The sequence below is a fragment of the Lissotriton vulgaris genome, chromosome 6 (genome assembly GCF_964263255.1).
Source record: "Lissotriton vulgaris chromosome 6, aLisVul1.2, whole genome shotgun sequence".
Taxonomy (NCBI): Eukaryota; Metazoa; Chordata; class Amphibia; order Caudata; family Salamandridae; genus Lissotriton; species Lissotriton vulgaris.
In genome coordinates this window covers 242,943,253-242,951,807 of record NC_141694.1, presented here as the reverse complement: position 1 = coordinate 242,951,807, position 8,555 = coordinate 242,943,253, and positions in this window count along the sequence as shown.

The window sequence follows — 8,555 nt, the reverse complement described above, 5'->3', positions numbered from 1 at the left end:
AAATGGGTGGGGTCAATAGTTTCAATAGGAAGTCTAATGAACCAATCAAATCTCGTTTATTGAGGCCACAGTAGGAGTAGGATGTGCGCACTCATCAAGCACCCAGCTCGCACCCAGCGCGACTTCACGAAATTGCATTTAAAAGGGATGTACTTTTTAAAAAAGTTAAAGGATATTATTTTTATAATTACCTCAGATAATGTCTTGTCTTAATATTTATATTAAATATTCACAGAAAAAACCATAGGTTATAGTGGATATATAGTTAGGAATTTGCATTTACAAAACCTTGAAAATTCAATGAAAAAACCATAGGTTATAGGCCATATATAGTTAGGAATTAGCATTTACAAAACCTTATTTTACTCGCATAAAACCATTGAAATTCCATATATAGTTAGCTAACTATAAGCGCTAACTATATATCGCGCACCCGCAATCCACTGCTGATGATGTCACATATTACATCATTCATGACATGGTCAGTGACATCACTGATGACATCACTGATGACATCATCCAGTGACTGTATGTTTCTGTAAAGTTAAAATATGTTTCACATATTGAAGAATGAGTGGATGTATAAGTGTCTGGATGAAGAATTTAGTAGGTGCATGACTGACTGTATGAGTGAGTGATTAAATGTGTCTCACTGAGTGCATGGGTTAGTGACTAAACTGTCTTAATTCGTGCATCAGTATGTTTGTTGTTGTGTAAACTGCTGCTTGTGTTGATCAGTAGCTATAAGAGTAGCCATATGGGTTATTGATTGGTTGCCCAAATATTTGAATGGGAGGCTGAGTGTGTGTGTGGGTGGCTGGGAGGTGCGTGACTCTGTGCATAGATGTGTAAGCAGTTGATTCACTAGGAGTATGAGTTCAAGAGTGCATGTGGAAACAGCTATATGAGCGGTTGACTGTGCATGGGTGTGTTGGTGAGTGAATGGATTTCTCATTGCTACATGTGCAAGTAAGTACGTATGTAAAACACAATACATGTGAGAGTTGAGATATATAAATAACTGAACATAAGAGCCAGTGAATGTGTGAGTGGCTGTATCGATCACTGTGAGCTTGTATCAGGGATTATATAAGAGAGTAAATATGTGTTATTATATGTTTGAATAAGTAAGATGTGAATAACTGTATAGTTGAGGAAATAGAGGTGTGATTGATTCTTTGCATGACTGACTAGGTGTGTGAGTAACTCCATGGATGAGTGACAGTCTGTGAGTGTCTGTTTATACTGAGTGTATGTAAGGTTATATTAGAGTCTGAAGAGGTTCATTGTATTATCACATGAGTGATGTGATCAGTGATGACAAATGAGATGTCATCAGTGATGTCATTTGAGTTGTCATCAGTGATGTCATTTGAGATGTCATCATTGAAATCATTTGAGTTGTCATCAGTGATGTCATTTGAGATGTCATCAGTGATGTCATCAGTGATGTCACTGACCATGTCATGAATGATGTAATATGTGACATCATCAGCAGTGGATTGCGGGTGCGCGATATATAGTTAGCGCTTATAGTTAGCTAACTATATATGGAATTTCAATGGTTTTATGCGAGTAAAATAAGGTTTTGTAAATGCTAATTCCTAACTATATATGGCCTATAACCTATGGTTTTTTCATTGAATTTTCAAGGTTTTGTAAATGCAAATTCCTAACTATATATCCACTATAACCTATGGTTTTTTCTGTGAATTTCATTGGTTTTTTAATAGCAAATATGAAAAGCTTTAAAATGTCAAGTACGTGATAGATAAAAACATTTTCATATTTATGCACGCTGATGTGCTTTGAACGCTGCCCCCCCCTCCCCTCTTTTGCCTTTGTTAGTACTCTCTCTTTGCAGATACAGAAGGGTAGTTAACGCAGGCCTTTACCCCCGTTGTAATCCGTCGTACCTCCTTGTCTCTCCATTTGATTGATTGTTGTCCAAGCATTTACTGTTTTAGAATTGGTTCTCTTTGGATCATTCTCTATTTACAAACAAGCACAAAGTCGCAATACTCTGTTTAGTCTTTGCAGATAGTGAAAAATCGTGTAAAAAAATAAAAGTAATCGAGCAAAATCAGTAGGCCACTAATTGGATCTCTTTTTGACCTCGCTAAAATAGAAATATTAGGAACAACCCTTCTTGAGAAATACGAAAATAGTGAGATGAACTGAAATCCACACCATGAGGGCTGCAAGACAGCTCGGCTCCATCACCCATCCCGCACAAAATAATGACAAACCCTATGCAAATATTAAAAATATAGACAACACACCAGCAAAGAAATAGGGTAAAACATTTTATTAAAAAACTATTTACATAACGTTGGTTTATAAGATGATGTCAGTAGTGGACCGATGTGTGAATAGATCGAAAACAGCACAAGGCTCCAAGATCCGGATAGCAAGCTCCTGGATGTTGGGTGCCATAGTTTAGAGTTCTGAATTTCAGCCTTTTTCAATGCCTGTGCTTTGTTGAATCAAAATGGCGGCTTGACACAAAGCTGACTCAAGCGTTGTTACTGATGCTATGCAGACCAAAACTGGTTTTCAGTTTGTACATTTTTCTAGATTTTTCAATCCAAGTTTGGTTGACTTTGTAGAACGATGGCTTCAGATTTTCAACATACGGTGTGGTGGCGCTGACTGGGAGGGGGCGCTTCGCTCCTGCCCCCTCCCCAAGTAAGATTTTCATACGTGAAAGTACGTTAATGGTTTTGGTCCCCGAGATGCTTCGATGTCACTACCATTCTCAAATAGCATAAGTTCTGGATGTTGGGTGCCATAGTTAAGAGTTCTGAGCAGCGCTTGTAACACTGTCTGAAGCTTATTTCCTCCTACTGCAGCTTCACTATTCTCAAAGTAAGTGAGTGTCGTTTGTGGACCTGACTGCATTAGAAAACAATATGATATGTTACCTTCCTAAACAGCTTGACGGAGGCCCCTGAGGGGCGCTGTGATGGCCATGGACTCGGAGAAGACGCTTGGCTCCGACACCCTCCCCAAGTCTTATAGCACTGGTGTAGCCTGAGATCGCCCCCGACATAGGCGGCCGGCTCCCGGGGTCCGGCGGTACTTTTTGCCTTTTGATGACTCTTCAATTCTGGACCTTGTCCCACAATCCGTTTGACCTGAAGACAAGCTGTAGTGAGGCGCCCCTTTATCGTTTTAGTTGCCATTCCGCCCGCTTTTGCTACACTGTGCCTCTTCCGCCATTCAGCTGTTTTCCGCCCGCTCTTGCGACTACAGCGTCTCGCTCACCATGTAGTTGAGATGCGCCCGCTCTAGCGGTGCAGCGATACGCGGCTGCCACAGGACTCTCAAAATGGCGGCCGGCTCTTCGGTTTTGGGCCTGGTCCACTAAAATGGCCCTGGGACACCTTGGAACTCGGACGCTTGTCTGCTAGGGCTTGGATCCCATTCTCGAAAAGCGTCCCCTCAGCCGTGAAGATTCTACAAAAGTCATGGGGGCCTCCGACTCCCGCAGGCTTCTGGTGGGGAGCGGCTGCCATGATTGCTCGTGGAATGGCCACGACGGAGCTACGAGATGGTAGTGGTCTCATGCTGACGCCAGCTTTAGTCTGAAACATCCAGAAACACTGTAGACTACCAATTCGATCAGTTCCGGTAGCGCCCCAACATGACCCGGAAAAGAAGAACTTGCCCTCCCCTCTTTGACTGATGGTTCTTGTTGCCTGTCCCCTCTGTTGTCATTTAACAGAACTTTTTGGACTGCTGAAAGGGGTTGTGTTCTGAACGCTGGTTGGTGGAGACATTTAGACTATATTCTTGACCTACGTTGTCGCGTAATGCGTTTTATGACACGCCGCGTTAGCGCACCCGGAAGTGATCCGAGGCGCGGCGCGCAGCGCGTAACGTAAGCATAACAGGTCATGTGACTTGTTAATAAAACTTTTCATTGGTTCATTTTACTTTTGTTAATTTAATGATGAAAAGCTTGGTCATATGACCTAAAAATTACGCTTTTTATTATTTTCGAACAATATTTTTTTTTCAAACATATGTTATAATATTCCAGGCTAATGTACTTTCCCGGAAAATTTACAACTGTCTGGCAAGTAAAATATATTCCTTTTTCGAGAAAAAGGGCGTTTCTTCCTTCCATGACGGAGCCGTTGAGTAAAAGAGATTCGACCTGCTGTCTTAGTCGCCGATGCGCCTGATTATCAGATTCTTATCGATCACTTTATGTTGCAGACATGAAAAACACAACTGCCCTTGACCATTTATCTTTACTGCGTTCCTACATATTATACCTTTTATCCGTCATGTAATTGGACTGCTTTATTTCACTTGCCTTTTACTGATTCGAAAACAGTCACTAAAAGTAAAAACTTTACAAATGAAAATACTACTACCGTGTTTTGTTTTAAAAACCTTTATTGTGAAAATGTCAGTATACAAATACGGGCCTATAACCACGTGGGCCGGCCACGGAGCAAACTCAAATCGTATATGATGAGGAGACATTTACACTGTAGAAGAACGTAACGAGCGGGCCATTAGGTGACAAGAACAAAGGTGTCTAACAGTTGCGGTATCGGTGGACGTACATTTTGTAATTAAAATACGACAGGGCCACTTACAATAACATTTTCTAGATATACATTTGCGGGCAAAGAGTTACGAGTCCCATTTATACCGGCGCCATTTTGGGCGAGGCCGGGCAGGTCCAAGATATAGTCAAAATGTCTCCACCAACCATCGGCCAGACCAGAACCCCTTTCGGCCCTTTATGTTACAAGAGGATGTCTTCCATTCAGAAAATATTGGTGGCAGCATTTTGAAAGGAAACAGAAACAGCCGTTCTCCTAGTGAGTTTCACATTGTTACATTTAGGAAGAATGTTGAAGAGTAGTATGTGGAAAATCTGAAGCCATTTTTCTACAAACTCTCAATCAGACTTGGATGGAAAAAAAAACCTGAAGAATGTACAAACTGAAAACCAATTTTTGTCTGTATAGCACCAACAGTAACGCTTGAGTCAGCTTTGTGTCAAGCCGCCATTTTCATTCAATCAATAGCGTCCCCCTGCACACATTCAGGGACCTGGTCGTGTCTTCAGATGAAACGCATTGTAGGAAAAGAAGCAGAAAGGAAAAGGAAAAAAGTTCCGCCGGACCTAGTGAAGCTGCAGCAGGTGCAAATAAGCTTCAGACAGTCTTACAAGCACTGCTCAGAACTCTCAACTGAGGCACTCAACATCCAGGACTTGCCATTCGGATCTTGGCGCCTTGTATTTTTGTTTTGTTTTTGATGGAAGGGAAAGAACAAAAAACAGACATTGAAAAAGGCTCAACAGTGCAGGGCGCCTTGTGCTGGTTCCGACCTATTCACACATCGGTCCGCTACTGACATCACCTCATAAACCAACGGGGCACCCCACGCCGACTTTCGGCGCAGCATTGTAGGATGGACACACCAGTGCGGCAATTTGATGGACACCACCTCGGTGCCATCCAGATCTCGGCGCGTTCATTCATTCAATAGCGTCCCCCTGCACACATTCAGGGACCTGGTCGTGTCTTCAGAAGAAACGCATTGTAGGAAAAGAAGCAGAAAGGAAAAGGCAACAAGTTCCGCCGGACCTAGTGAAGCTGCAGCAGGTGCAAATAAGCTTCAGACAGTTCTACAAGCACTGCTCAGAAATCTCAACTGAGGCACTCAACATCCAGGACTTGCCATTCGGATCTTGGCGCCTTGTGCTGGTTCCGACCTATTCACACATCAGTCCACTACTGACATCACCTCATAAGCCAACGGGGCACCCCACGCCGACTTCCGGCGCAGCATTGTAGGATGGCCACACCAGTGCAGCCACTTGCTGGACACCACCTCGGTGCCATCCGGATCTCAGCGCGTTCGAGTCACTGTGCCGGGAGAGTGACCGGAACTCAGCTGAACACGCCGTCTTTCGGCGCAGCATTGTAGGATGGCCACACCAGTACGGCAATTTGCTGGACACCACCTCGGCGCCATCCGGATCTCGGCGCGTTCGAGTCACTGTACCGCAACAGTGACCGCAATTCAGCTGGACACGCCGTCTTTCGGCGCAGCATTGTAGGATGGCCACACCAGTGCGGCAATTTGCTGGACACCACCTCGGTGCCATCCGGATCTCGGCGCGTTGTGCTGCCTTCGGCCTATTCGCACATCGGTCCGCTACTGACGCCGCCTCACGTGCCAACGGATTTTCTACGCTTTTTGTAGCCCTATGTCGCATAACAGGTCATGTGACTTGTTTATAAAACTTTTCATTGGTTCATTTTACTTTTGGTTTCCTAAAGATGGAAGGCTTGGTCATATGACCTAAAAATAACACTTTTCATTGGTTTAGAACATTTTTTTTCCCCAAACGATGAAAGCCCCACCTTGTTTCTGGATCATTCAGACTGAAGCTGCCGTCAGCATGAGAGCACCACCATCTCGTGGCTCCGTCGTGGTCATTCCGCGAGCAATCATGGCAGCCGCTCCCCACCGAAAGCCTGCGGGAGTTGGGAGCCCCCAAGACTTTTATACAATCTTCACGGCTGAGGGGACGCTTTTCGAGAATGGAGCCCAAGCCCTAGCAGGCAAGCATCCGACTTCCAAGGTGTCCCAGGGCCATTTCAGTGGACCAGGCCCAAAACCGAAGAGCCGTCCGCCATTTTAAGAGTCATGTGGCAGCCGCCTATCGCTGCACCGCAAGAGTGGGAACAACTCAACTACATGGTGAGTGAGACGCTGTAGTCGCAAGAGCGGGCGGTAAACAGCTGAATGGCCGCCACCTGGGGAGGCCCGTTCACGCCGCCTCCCCCCCCCCCCCCGGGCCGCCGCACGCCAATTTTTGGAGCAGCATTGTAGGATACCAAAACCAGTGCGGCAGTTTACTGGACATCACCTGGGTGCCTGTCGTACATGTTGTGTCAGCCATGTGACACTGGACACAGACCGCTACTGACGAGGCCTCCCCCCGCACCACCCGGGACGCCCCACGCTGTTTTTCTGTGCTGCATTGTAGGATCCCTAAACCAGTGCGGCACCCAGGCGACATCACCTGGGTGCCGTCCAGAACTCTGCACGTTGTGCTGCCTTGGGACTATTCGCACAACAGACCGCTACTGACGAGGCCTCCCCCCGCCCCACCCGGGACGCCCCACGCCAATTTTCGGAGCAGCATTGTAGGATCCCTAAACCAGTGCGGCACCCAGGCGACATCACCTGGGTGCCGTCCAGAACTCTGCACGTTGTGCTGCCTTGGGACTATTCGCACAAAAGACAGCTTCTAACCATTGTTGCTTTTTGTGTTAATAAATGTTTAAATGTTTTTAGTTTTTGTTCTGTTCATTATCGTTAAAAGTTAATAAAGTTTTATAACCTTACTTTGTTGGAGTGTTATCTATTTTTTGAAAAACGGGTGAATGGGGCCTTGAATCGGGTTATTGTCATGTGTGGGCTTTGGAAGTGTGCTGCTGCAGGATCGGACATTTCAAACTCAAATGCACGTTCTTTTTCTTACCTTTCCGAAGCATGGAGCGCAATAGCAAGCAGAGAAAGGGTGATGCACGTGTTGAACACTACCTGACCTGGCAAGTTGCTGGCAGTGCCCCCCCGCCCGCTCCTGAAAGAGGGCACACACACACCGCCGCCCCGAGTACTTCAGAAATCTTTAAAGACCATGCGCTTGTTCATGAGGCTTAAATGGTTTATCACCTCTTCTAGAACCCCTACATCGACCCTCTGACGTTTCATGGAAAAATTACCATGTAACACAATACCAAGCCCTATCAGCTGAAACCCCCAAGGAATCGTGGGGCATATTAGCAAGGGGGTTTATCTCCGCTTTTTTGGCTTTAAAAACCATGAAAGCGGAGATAAAATTATTTCCCTATTATCAAGCTGTCGCTAACACCAGTTAGTGACACCTAAAAGGAGATAGCGACCATCTTGGGCCCGGCTTTGCATGTCAGTGATACTTATCACTAATGACATGCAAAGTGGCGTGCCAAGATGTTAGCGACTGGAAACAGTCCCTAACATCGCTACCTTCTATTACCAACTTTTGGAGATATTCGCACTAAGCGCGAATATCTCCAAAAGCTAACACCTGCCCTGAGCAGGTTTTAGCCATGTTATCCAATGGGAGGTGGATAACATGGCTAAGAGCATTAGGTCGATAATACATGAATATCGCTGACTTTTCTGCGATAATAGCAAGGTTTATCTGCGATAAAAATCGCCGATGTGCGGCGATAATTTTTGTCTCTAAACAAGTTATAGACAAAAATTATCGCTAGTTGTTAGTAATATGCCCCCGGGTTTTTGCTTGCAGAAATCGGGAGGCGGGAGACTAGCACTGAAATCAGTACTCACACGCCTGAATCAGGAGGATTGGCATGTCTGAATTCTCTACAGCTGGGGCCATAAACTACATCCGCAGGGGTAGGTGATAGCCTGGGACCAGCCTGGCATCTAAAATGGCTGCCGTGCACGACAAAATTGTGGCATTCGAAAAAAGGCAAGATGGCGCAGCCGCTGGAAGAGATATA